Genomic DNA, 13,775 nt, shown 5'->3' on the forward strand with positions numbered 1-13,775 from the left:
ATATCCATAAAGTAAATATTAGACAATATAGTAGGCTTTTTTAAAAAGCATTATTTGAGACCAGTTGAACAAAACATTTATTGCTTTTGAGGACTTTACTCCTTTTATATTGTTATAACTTTTTCTTTGTTATGATTTTCCCACCATTACATAATCTGATAGAATTTTTAATGAATCTTACATGAGATGTTCCCAAGTCATTTAATATTTCTCTCTCTCTCTCTCTCTCTCTCTCTCTCTCTCTCTCTCTCTCACACACACACACACACACACACACACTTTCAAAGTAATATAGGCTTTTATAATATTTAATTTATGATTATAATAACAAGAAAAAAAATGGCATGATCAATTTAGGGAACAAACACAACTGACTTTTGCTAAGCACAATTGTGAGAGAAAATAGGTGTAGGTGAATGAAAGATTATTTTGTAGATTGGTTTCAGGCATTCAATGCCTGTGGGCAACAGTCAGCAATGTTTGTTTTGTGTAGTGAGTGGTTTTGATGCTAACTTATATCTGTTTCAATTATAGTTGCCATAAAATGTGTCTTGAGAACAAGAGGGGCTGAAATATATATATATATGTATGTATATATGTGTGTGTGTGTGTGTATATATATATTGCATATATATCACATTTCTTTTTATTACAATACCAGAAGCCTGTAGTACGAAGATTCGCATAATAGGCCTTCCTTCCCCTGGCTACTGGAACTGGTTTTCCTCTGGCACCCGGGACCCAGGCCTTTGGTCTGGCCACAGTGGAGAAACCAAGCCTTGAGGCTAGGCTTTTCCCCTCCGGCCGCAGCGAGGTTTGGCTTCTCTGCTGCACTGTAAATTAACCGCCATCTTTGTTGGGTTAATTTGCATAGTCGCTCTGATTGGCTGGTGGGCATAGTGGAGTGACACAATTTGCATGTTTCTCTTTTATTAGTGTAGATTATAATATTTCAAGTTCGAGAATCATGGGTTTATGAAACATAGATCAAATCTTTCTGGATAAGAGATTGATTCCAACCTTTGTAGCCATTAAATAAGTAGTCTTTTAGAAAAATATCAATGCTCAGTGTGCAAACTGTGACAGATACATGTCCAATGAACACTGACCATACCCCTTAAAGAAGGGTACTCAGGATGTGAGTTGACAGGACTCTAATGTGGCCTAACTTGTTTTCCCTTACACAGTCCCTTTTGATGTTAAGCAATATGTTCATAAGTCCCAAATAAATTGTGAGGTAATCTGGGGGAAACGAATAGAATTTGTTCAAGAATGCTCCCACATGGTGACCACTATTTGTAAGAACTAGTACTTACTAGGTAAACCACTTATTTTCTATTTAACCATATAAGATTTATGAATGGCTTCTGTGTCATTGTGGAATTGATTTGTCCTCTTTTATCACTTTCCTAGCAGTGCTTCTGTTTGGATACAGGCACTGAGATAGTATATAATAGATGTGACATTACAAGGTACATTTTTCCACATTTTGACATTTAAAACTTGAGAATACAGTTTAAATTTTTGGATACATCATAATTTAATTAGCATCTTCTTTATCTTAGAAATACATAAATGATAAGGGTGCCTTACAATTGATGATGTCTTTGATTCAATAAAATATGGTAATAGTTAACACACATTGAGAGTTTTTGTGTCATCTACAATTACATCTAGAAGGAGGAATAAATAATTGACAAAATGTTAATTTAGTGTTAATGAGTCCTATATCAAAGAGTTTACAATATATCTGAGAAGCAAATTTTATATCCAGAAAGCAATAGCATAATAATTAAAGCAATGCCAATGATATAAAAGGCCTGTTACATCTCTCCTTGTAATGTTATTCTCTACCATTTTATTTCTCCTTAGAAATCTGGAAAGGATATACATCTAATAAATGACTACCTGAAATATTACTAACTTTTTTTAGTAGTTAAAAAACCTTTTTAGAACAGCAATTGAATCTATATATTACAGAAGCTGATTTGTGTAAACTTAATGCTTTTATTTAATTATCAGAATTACTCAAAAACTTAAACTAAAACTGCATCAATTGTACTCTACCAATACCAGGCAGAATATATAGTTTAGATTTATGCCTTTACACTACTTTTACTATGCCACCTCTAAGTTGGGAGGAAAAGAGAAATTTCAATTGAATATTAGTTAATCAAAAGGTTATTCGGACAATTTAGTTTGGCTTCTTTTTGTATATTTGAGAAACAAAAAATTCAACTTGAACTTCCTTGCATCCAAAAGCAACTAACAGCCCTACCCGGTTTGGCTCAGTGGATAGAGTATTGGGTTCGATTCTGGTCAGTGGCACATACCTTGGTTGCAGGCTTCTCCCGGCCTGGACGATCGGGGTTCATGTAGAAGGCAAACAATCGATGTGTTTCTCTTACATTGATATTTTTCTCTGCCTTTCCCTCTCTCTTCCACTCTTTCTAAAAATCAATGGAAAAATATCCTTAGATGAGGATATTTTTAAAAAAAGCAACTACCAGCATTGTAAACCCTTTCAATGGATGAGCTTACAATTTGTCCTCAATACTGAAGAAGCTGTGTTTTAGCTTATTTACTAATTTTTAGTCTTTTTAATACTCCAAGTTTGTGTGTTTGATTGATTTTTACATTTTGACCCCTTTCACCCATTTCTCCTGTCTCCCAACCCTTACCTCTGGCAACCACAAATTTTTTTTCTCTGTAACTGTGAGTTATTTTTTGGGTTTTAGTTTTGTTTTGCTTAGTTTCCATAAGTAAGAGCATTCATATTGGCATTTGCCTTTCTCTGTCTTATTTCACTTAGCATAATACTCTCAAAGTCCATGCCTACTCTTGCCAGAGGTCTTACAAAATGTAAGAGTTTTTATCGGGGCTGAGAATTCATTAATTGTAGTTACACTGGACAAAAACTCATTTGTTTGGGATAAACTCATTTGTTTGTGTAATTCCTATAAAACTACATGAACAATTTATGAACCTTGAATTTAGGTGAACTACAAGAATATCAGTCTATCTTATTCTATTAGAGGAACATTTCTAAATTAGAATTGGTAATGACAACTGTCTGACTGGATCTGACACAAGAGCAGGAGAGATGGTGGAGCTGAGCAGACACTGCAAGGTGAGTCTGGATTCCAGTCCCCGTGTCAACACAGGCCATGCAATGCCCCTGAGCCTCTGGTTTCTGACCTGCAAAGTAGGAATCCCATCTTCCCTTTCACCATATTTAAGTTCGGTGGTGAATGTGGAAACCTTATAAAAGCTAAAAGGTGTCATGAAAAACAGATAATTTGTTATATTTTACATATTATATTTAACCCTTAGAAATTGGGGTTTTTAATCTGGAAAGCACATTAGGTGGTTTTCAAATATGTTAACTTGTCAAAGCCTTCTTTCAAACAAATCTTATATGGGCCCCGTTATCCATAGGGGATAATCCAGATGAAACATCCAATTGATCTAAGGGAGGAAAGGCCTGGGTCCTACTTCCTGAGACTCTCTCTCCTCTTCTAAGGCATCTGAACTCAATCCTAAGACTTCACAAAGTGAAGTTTAACTCTAGAGATCCAATCCAGCACTCACATTTTGTACACAAGGAGCCTGAGGACCAGAAATGACAAACAATGAGACTTGGGGAAATAGAAGGTCTGTGGTTTTACTTTTACTAGTAGAAGTTTCCACTTTTGGGCACTTTGCTCATTTAGTAACTTCTAAGAAAGAGCTCTACTTAATATGGCATTATTGTATCGCTGGTTTACTGAAAGGTTCCCGCCAGCATGTGCACACACATGGAGGGTAGCACGCGTGGTCATAATGTAGCACGTGCAGCATCAGCACTGCACCCAAGGCCAGATATGTTGGGCAGGTTACTCAATCACTGCACAATGCTCAGGCATCTGTCATGTTAACTTAAAAAAAAAACCCCACAAATTTCTTTACATAAAACGTCAAGATTAAATTTCTAGTTGTTCTGGAAATTTTTTGGGTAGTAGAGGCAAAGCACATACTTTCTATTTTCACAGATAGTATTGTGTATTTCTAGATAAGGAGGCAGTTTCAATTCTCTCTCTCTCTCTCTCTCTCTCTCTCTCTCTCTCTCTCTCTCTCGTAAATACCCAAAGCAAACAAAAAAAATTGCGCAAATGAATAAAATTAACAATTTTCTCTAAATATTATATCAGTACTAGGCAGATAACAAGTAGAAAGAGTTATCATAAAGTAACCCAAAGCAGAAAGGTTTATAACCTACCCAACACAAGACATTTATATGGTTTTATTTTTCATGTTAGTGGATATCAGTGTGAAACATTTCGCTTGTATCCTAATAAATTAAATAAAAAGTATTCAAATATTTAGAACAAAGTACCAAGTTAGGAACAGATATTTTAAAATGATCTATGCAACTGCTCGTCTTTGCTAAAAGAATACAGTTGGTTAATTTTTGAATGTGGGAAAAGTTTATTTGAGTAAAACAAGAGGAGCCCTAAGGGAATGGAACTTAAATATGCAGGAAATAATACTTTAGGAAAAATGAGAATATTTTTGACCCAGTGGGAGAAACTAGAATTAAATTTATGTTGTAAAAATATAAATAAAGGATAGAATCCAATGTGGCTAACTAGGTTGTAACTGTAGAAAAAGAAATTAGCAAAGGAACTTGGAAGCACAAACAATGTGGTAAAGGAAACAATTTTGAATAAGCGAAACTAAGTGGAAAAAAGGATAATTACAAAACAAATGAAAATAAATAGTGTGAATTAAAATTTTGCCAATGATTGAAAATGAGTTTGACAATGCGTGGGAGTCATCAGCTATATATTTGGCAAACTTTATTTGAAGACTGTAATTGGAATATTTTACTGATGAAAAGCTTTTTGAAAATTTCCTGTTATTCATAATTGAATTAATGATCATTTCCCCTCTCCTGTTCAGAAACTTGCTCCCAAGTTTTCAAACAGTCCCACCAAATAGATATAATTAAGTAATACTATTTTTCATACTTTTAAGTAACTTTGTCCTGTAACTTCTAAATTTGACTAATTCTTTTCTCTTTCTATTTCTCTTCGCTTTCTCCAGTATTTATTTTCTTTTGTTAGGATGATGAACCTCTGCTGGAATATGTGTTTCATCCTATTTTTCTTTCTCTTTCTTTCAAATCAAAATAGAGGAACAGACCTAACTTGGCGTATTTGAACATGTAACACATTAGAGTATAATAGAATGACTTTTTCACGCAGTAAAAATTCATAGATATCAGCTCTGATTTAAATAGACTTAACACATCTTCAGCTAATAAAGAATTAATTTCTAATCCTAAAGAACTAAGTTAATTATACAGTAATGTTGGACCAGTTATAATGTATTAAATCCTACGTTCATTTGAAAATGTTTTTCTGAAACATGTTTTCTGAATTCAGGATAGATTTGGGGAAATTCCTTTATTAAATCATTCCCAATTAACCAGTATTTATTGAAACCCTGCCGGTCAATTAGAGCACTGTAGATGACACAAAGAAGAATCAAATACTTTATCAAGGGAGACAAATAATGTCTACTCACAACTCTATTGCAATTTTTTTTTTTAAAGACCCAGTTAAAGGGCTATGAAAGGATCTTTATACCGGTGCATGACTTTTCTCACACAGTGCTATCCTCATTTGTTTGAGGCCTGTGTCTCCTCTATTGCTGATGGATTCTCTTCACAATGCCTCTTAGACAATGAAAAATTGACTGGATTGGCAGACTTCCAGCTTATTTCTCCCAAGGGCATCAGTATCCGGGACGGGGTGCAAGAGAATTAAAAATTCCACCATGCCTCATTTTCAACCAATGACCTCTATTCTCTGGAAACAGGAAAATGTATAACCCCGAGCTGCTAATTGGCCTTATTCCCTTATGTTATTCATGAGAAGGAATGTTCTGCTTTTTCATAATAAAAGAAAATCTCATATCTCAAATGCTTTCAAACCACTATAATCCAATATATGAAGGTTCCTACAATTAACTGAATATAAAGTAGGATATGATTTGGAATCTCATTCATCATATATTGAATTTTGATTTACAACTATAACACCTCATAAAGCAAAAATTTTAGCAATGGACATTTTCTGAAATTATTTTTTATGACCAGGAGTAGGTTGAGATGAGTGAGAAACTCATCTTGGACATAAAATTTAGGAAGGTGCTAAAAATCTCAGTTATCAAGATAAATAATATAGAGTGCAACAGTTATAAAAGCAAAAATTAACTGATAAAAATACATAATGAATAAAATATCACAATTTCAAATAATGGTAGATCGGTGTTACTGATTTTTCTTTTTGCCTCAAGCTGTGACACGGTATGGCACTGGCATCATCTCTGAAGCTTCAGTGTCAATGATCAATGTTGAATTAGTCATTCATTCAAGATTCTTTCATTCAATTAAAGACATACTAGTAGGATAGATCTGTAGTGATATAGTTATCTGGCAAATTTATCAATTTGGTACCAAATTTTTTTTGCCTTGAACTAATAAAATTGACAAAACATTTTAATGACATGTAAAACTCACCCTTCTTTTTTTATGTCTTTTTTCCCCCCTTAACTTTGCAGTTGTTGTTGTGTTTTTATTTTATTTTTTTCTCTTATGACCTTATTTCTCATACAGATTATATCTGACTTTGGGGGGACTATTTTCATTATATGTTGAAACAGATTTTTTTATTGCTTTCCTGGCAAAACTTTGTTGACTTATTTCCTCTCCAGAACTTTGTAACATTGGGTAGAAAATATGGGAAATGGTAGATCAAAATGTTAAAGCCTTGATTATAAACCTAAATTTAAATTTCCTCTAGAGAGGACTTACTTTCTGAAATTTAGTATTCTTTATATAACAGACAATTAAATCATCACCTGAATATTTTTGCATATTTTAGTGTTCAAATTATTTTTTACTTCTTTAATGTATAAATAAAAATCCATAAGGAACTTATTTTGTGTAATAAGTTTATAATGTATAATGTTGAGATGTATTATCTGCATTGCAGATTGGCTCTTCTCAAGTGGGTAGCTTGATTTACTGAATATTCCATTTTTTCCTCAATTATTTCAAATACAATTTTCACCATATACAAGTCAGACTCAGTATGTGCCTTGTTGTCCAAAAGCCACTCCGCAATAGTACCACACTTCTTTAATAAATGTAGTTTCATAATATACTTATAATTAAAAACTTTTGGATATAATTACAGATTCACATGTTGTAAGAAATAATACAGAAAGATCCCATGTATTCTTTATGCTGTTTTTCTCTAATTATATCTTGCAAAACTATATATATATATATATATTCCATTAGCACAACTAGGAGATTGAAATTTTTATAATAATTCATGAATCTTATTCAGATTTCCATACTTTTACCTATTCTTATTAGTATATTTATCTGTGTATATTTAGTTTTATATAACTTAATCACATATATAGGTTTATATATTCATCATCATTGTCAAAATTCAGAACAGTTCCATCACTACTAAGATTTTTCCTGTTTTCCTTTAATACCCATACCCACCTACCTCCCTCCCACTCCTATACCTAACCTATGTCAATCACTATTTTGTTCTCCATTTCCAAAATGCTGGTGAGGATGTAGAAAAACTGGATCACTCATTCATTGCTGGTGGGAATTTAAAAAGGTATGGCCACTCTATAGACCATGCAATTATCATATGACCTAGCAATTGCACACTTGGGTGTTTATCCCAGAAACCTATAAACATATGTTTATAGCAGTTTTATTTATAAAGCTACTCACTAATAAGAAGGAATTATTGATATACAACCTGGTTGAATTTTGAGGGAGATATACTGACAGAAAAAAAAAAGCCAATCCAAAAATGTTACATAATATACGATTCAATTTATATAACATTATGAAATTATAAAAAATTTTAGAGATAATGCAGTTTAATATCTGTTAGCACATGACCTTTGTCATGTTTTTCCATAATTTTTGGCCTAATCTCACATTTTATAATTCCTGATTAAATTATAAAATACCTTTACTATATTTCTCAATTATTGACTTGTGATAGACTTGAATCACTTCATTAAACTCAGGAATTTGACCCTATGATATTAAATATTGTCAGGCAAGTCTTAATGGGTATCTCCAATTTTTACTATTGTTTTGTTTTTTAGCACAATTCATGGATTTAACCATGGTGGTCTTATACAATTCTTGTTAAGGAGATTCCAAGTCACTTTATGCAAATTTCCTTTTTTTATTTCACTTGTTACTTCTTATATATATGAAGTTCACTGACTTATGTATATTCATTTTATAAAAATGTATATTATTCATTATGCAACACATATGCTAGGTTTTGTTTTTTTCCTCAATGATATTGAACACCAAGTTTATATATGGGTTACATAAACATTTTTGGAAAATTAGATTTTTCTGGTTATATTATTAAATAGTACTTGAGATCTCATTTGCATGATGGACAATTTTCTTTTATATTTGAAATTATAAAATCCCTTGATTATTTAAGTGCTTTTTAATTCATATATACAGATGCCAAATTGACATAAAAGATTGATTATTATTTGGGTTGAATATCTCTTTGATCTCTTAGAAAAGACATTGAAAAACATACCAAAGCTGTTTGTGCATTTGGAATTCAGATTTAGATTCAGACACATTCGATGGGGTATTCACTTCTGCCACTGATCAATTATGAGATCTTGGTGAAGAGACTCAACTTCCACCAAGTCTCAGCTTCCTGGTCTATTAGGTAAAAACATTTATCTTACAATGGTGACATGTAGATAAAATATACATAAAATATTTGGCACACTGCCTGATACAGAGTTAGGGGTCAATAAATATTTTAAAAACATGAAATTATTCACAGCATAATTTTCTAAGCTGTTAACAATTCGAAGTTTAGTGGTAAGCTGACTCATACTCCCATATTCTCTCCTTTGTCCCCTGAGAGATACCTGACTGATCATACAGGCATCAGCATGAAAGGGTTGTTGGGTCAAAAACCAAAGTTTTGTTTAACAACCAAGACATTTTTTTTTTCATGAACAACTTTGTCAAGAACCAAATTGTTCCAGATGGGATAAATTTGAGAACAGAAGGTTGACTGTAATTCCCCAATACAGTTAATTTAAAAAAATAAAATAAGCATACCAAAAAACTAAACAAACTATGAGTACCAGATTATAATCTGTATGAGACAGTAATTTGTTTTTGGCTTACCATATTTTTGGTACCTAAAACCCTGCCAGACACATAGTATGAGCTCAATAAATATTTGCCAAATAAGTGAATAAATATTGATTAAAATGATAATGAGTTCAATAGAAATTAGGCAGAAGACTATAATCAGCTTGTCATTATTTCCAAGATAATAGATAAAACTTCAAAAACCTAATCCAGAGTAACCTATTATCAACTGGAATAAGCATTAAATTATTTCTACCAATTATTGATAATTATGATTGAAAGCTTCCAGTAAATTAAATAAATACTGCAATATTTTTTTTCTTGGCTCTATTATACAGCAAGTTTTTCTCTACAATGAGCAATAAGGAAAATGGATGCTTCTACATTTTTACTGCTATTATCATTCCAATTAATTCAAATGATTAGAAAAGACATATGATGATAAATTGTCAAAAAGGTTTTATAAATTTTATAAGCAACTTTTTATAGTTAACTTGCAAATTTATCCACCATCTCTATAACTCTTATTTTATAAATGAGGAATTAGAAATATGAAATACCCTTTCTCATATATATTCTTAGGGGAGTTAGTCTTTCAACTCATCCATTTGAATGTATGAATATACAGTTGTTGTTCCACTTATTTATACATTTATTGGTTGATTCTTGTATGTGTCCTGATGGGGGATCCAATCCACAACCTTGGCATATTGGGATGATGCTCTAACCAACTGAGCTATCCAGCCAGAGTCTGGTAGAGACTTATGAAATATTTGTTTAATCACTTACAAAATAAAACTAATTGTTTTACATTCAATATATTTAGGTGGTACAAATTTAATAGTTGAAAATTTTTCTTCCTCATAATAAACACTACATCTTATTATTGATATGTGTTTTTAGCCATCTGGATTTTTTCCCCCCATGATATGTAACAACTACCTCCTTGAAAACATTTGGTTAATGAAATAAATTTTTTATAATAGATTATTTTCTATTATATAAACAGCACTCAGGATTTCTATAACTAAATACCAAACAAAATTTAATAATATTTTACATAAACGTTTGCAAAACCTTTAGAATTAAGCAACAAATATTTTCATGTTCAATGAACTGAGGAAAATATACATAAAGATACTGACAGCAAAGAGAGTAGCATTCAGCTCTTATCATTTACTAATACAACCAGAGGTTGGAAAAGAAATGCCATCGTTTGATATTTAGACCTCTGTATTTAAAGCAAAAGACAGAGTCAGATCCTTTCTCTGCTGATAAATTTTGTTGTAGTTCATATTGGAACAAAATTGGACACTTTCTCAACATTGACAAGTTAGTTCTGGAGGAAAGAAAAACACGACATTTAAAAGTTCCTATCACTGTTTTTGTGTAAAATTTTTATTATAAAAAACTATTGACAACACGAAGGCCGAAGCTGGCATCATCCCCTTGCCTCCCAGTGTCTTTATGTGTTTTCTATTGTGTTTTACATTAAAATCGAGATGCTTTGTAAAATATGATCTTCCTCAATACAGTGCACGGCAGTAATATATAATTAATGACATAGAGTATTTTAGACCCCTAATGCTCAGTTGGCTCACCACAAGCCTTGGGAGAGCTAGGATTAAGCCTATTTGTGAGAGTCCAGAGGGAGAGGTGAAAGGCAAACAGAGAACTCCCGAAATAAAATCCAGCTCTGGAGTTTAGCTTTTGCTTTGAAGCAAAGGTCACCTATAGTCAGTGGAATTAGAATCCTGTCATAGTGACTCGAGAGCCCCATGATCTGGCCTTGAGGGGCCCTAGGAGTCTGCACACCCTGAAGTGAGAAAAGCCCCAGAAATGGAAGCCAGGACATTTGCGTACTGAGTGCAGATTCCATTGTCAGAGTGAAAGCTGTTCTTGCTTTGCTTCAACCTCTGTAACAATCAGTCTAGCCAGCTGTTTACATGCTCTCCATTATGTTAGTGTTGGCTGGGGAAGGGTGTAGCAAAGAGATTTTCTTTCAGCTTACACTCTGGGGAACCCTGGGAGCTCACCAGCTTGACAGACAGACAAGCCTGCCTTCACTTTCCAAGAAACAAGAGAATGACCTGTGGGCTATTGAGATATACATTGCACATTGCAGTGAACGAGGGCATGTAGCCCGGACCCCACCTCCTAAAGTTCACTTCTCACGTGCAGGGGAAGGCAAAGCAAAACAGACAAGACAGTAGAAGAGACAAAGTCAAGGCCTTAGTATGTGAGTGTGCTGTGCTACCATTATTCCTCTGTAGACCAATGGGACCTCATTGCTTGTTTTAAATAGATCTCCTTTCTAGACTTCTCATTTTGTGTTTATTTATTTTTAAAATTAAATTTACTGGGGTAAAATTGGTTAATAAAATTATATAGGTTTTAAGTGTGCAATTCTATAATACATCATCTGTTCGTTGCATTGTATAGTTTACCACCCAATGTCAAATCTCCGTTAGTCACCATATATTTGACTCCCTTTACCCTTTACTCCCTCCCTTTCTCCATTCTCCTTTCCCTCTGGCAACCACCTTACTGCTGTCTATGTCTATGATTTTTTGTTTGTTTATTTCTTTCTTGTTCTTCTGTTGTTTTCAGTTTTATATCCCACATATGAGTGCAATCATGTGGTTCTTGGTTTTTCCCATCTGACTTATTGTTTAGCATGATATTCTCAATATTCATCTATATTGATGCAAATTTTATCTTGCCTTATAGCTGAGTAGTATTCCATTGTATATATGTACCATGTCTTCTTTATCCAGTCATCTATCTAAGGACACTTAAGTTCTTTTCATGTCTTGGCCACTGTGAATAATGCTGCAATGATTATTTTTAAACTTTATTTCTCTGACCTGTTGGGAGTGGGAAGATCTGTACTTTAACAAGCTAGATGTTAGCAGGTCTTGGAAATAGCATGTTCTGATTTCCATCACCTGAAATATTAGCTGGAGTCCATAGCACTGCTGTCACAGCATCAAAAATAGAGCCTCTGGTGAACTCAACCGATTATAACACAAATTTAAACATATCAGGATACGTCTCTTCAAAATATAACAACTAATTGCAGGAAAGGTTCTCATGCAGAGCTCATGATCATCTACCTCTATTCCAAGAATATGGAACTCATGGGTGTGTGTTTCAAGGTTTGAGTTTCATATGGTCTACCAGGAGGAACACCAATTCAATAGCATAAATAAATCTCAGTAGGTCTAGCTGTGTAAGTTGGGCTCATGATGAATTTGATGGAATCACACTCAAATACTTGTCTCCTGTTCCTGTAATCCAACCAAACATAGAAGCTAAACCAGAGTTTCACAGTTTCCCAAGAAATACCTATTTGTAAATTTAAAGGATTTTATTTAAAAAAAAAGAAAAACAAATATTTGTTTCTAAAATTTTGCATATAACTTATTTTCATTTTTCTGGTTCTAAAATTGAAAGTCAATTCAGAATTTTAAAATGCATAAGAATTAAAAGCATCAAATTCAAAACAATTGAAAAGCATTAAAATCAAGAAGTAAGGGTGAACAAATATAGTGATTTAAAGTCAAAATAAAATGAAAACAAGGAAAAAATTTAAAAATTTGGAGAAAAAAGGTAACTATAGAAGACAAGTAAAGGAGACACATTTTTTTTCTTAAAGTTCCAGAAGAAGGAAGAATAAAAGAAGGAAAAGAAGGATATCAAAGAGTGTAAGAAATAAATATTGCAAAGTACAATTCAAGAAAAACTTGAACCTACATAGAATATACCATGTCCCATATCCTGCAAATTTTATCCCCAAAAGTCAATACTGAGGCACAAACTTGTGAATATATTGGACATTAAAAGTAGAGAATAAATCCTTTGGACATTCAAGCAAAAAGATCAAGCATGTGTATATTGAGAAAAACAAGGCCGTCCACAGACTTTGCCACAGTGACAGTTATTACAAGAAGACAGAGGAGCAATACTGACAAGATGCTCTCTAGAGGGTAAAGTGTAAGATTTATAACCAATCAAACTCTCATCAGTATGAAGACTGCAGACAGACAAGTTTGAACATTCAATATCCGAGGAACTATTATTCCCATGAACCCTATGGAAGACATTTCTAAAGAAAGTACTTCAGCAAACCTAAGAGTTATTGGAAACACTATGGCAGAAGAATTGATTTCAGATTTGAAACCAGACAAAGAAAAACCTAACAATTTTCTCTGTATTGCAGACTCATATTTTTTTACTAGAGGGCCGATGCACGAAAACTCGTGCAAGAGTAGGCCTTCCTTCCCCCGGCTGCCAGCACCAGCTTCCCTCCAGGACCGGGGCTGCTTCCCTCTACCCTGGCTTCATCAGGAAGGATGTCTGAATAATGTCAGGAAGATGTCTGGTCTAATTAGCATATTACCCTTTTATTATTATAAATTGAATTTATTAGGGTGACATCCTATCTAATAAAAGAGAAACATGCAAATTAACCATACCCCCGAATGCTTCCCATTGGCTAATCAGCAGGATATGCAAATTAACTGCCAACCAAGATGGC

The 13,775-nt window shown here is 33.3% G+C and overlaps 1 long non-coding RNA gene across 1 annotated transcript in view; it reads left to right on the top strand.

Moving 5' to 3' along the window:
- The first annotated feature begins 725 nt into the window (after window positions 1–725).
- Window positions 726–13,775, top strand: part of LOC106724338 — a 20,824-nt gene continuing 7,774 nt past the window's right edge. Inside the window, exons 1-2 of the long non-coding RNA XR_001360094.1 lie at window positions 726–835; window positions 6,379–6,385. This is a non-coding gene — a long non-coding RNA (uncharacterized LOC106724338). The remainder of the gene's footprint in view (window positions 836–6,378; window positions 6,386–13,775) is intronic.

This window comes from Myotis brandtii, unplaced genomic scaffold (genome assembly GCF_000412655.1).
Source record: "Myotis brandtii unplaced genomic scaffold, ASM41265v1 scaffold8, whole genome shotgun sequence".
In the NCBI taxonomy this organism is placed as follows: Eukaryota; Metazoa; Chordata; class Mammalia; order Chiroptera; family Vespertilionidae; genus Myotis; species Myotis brandtii.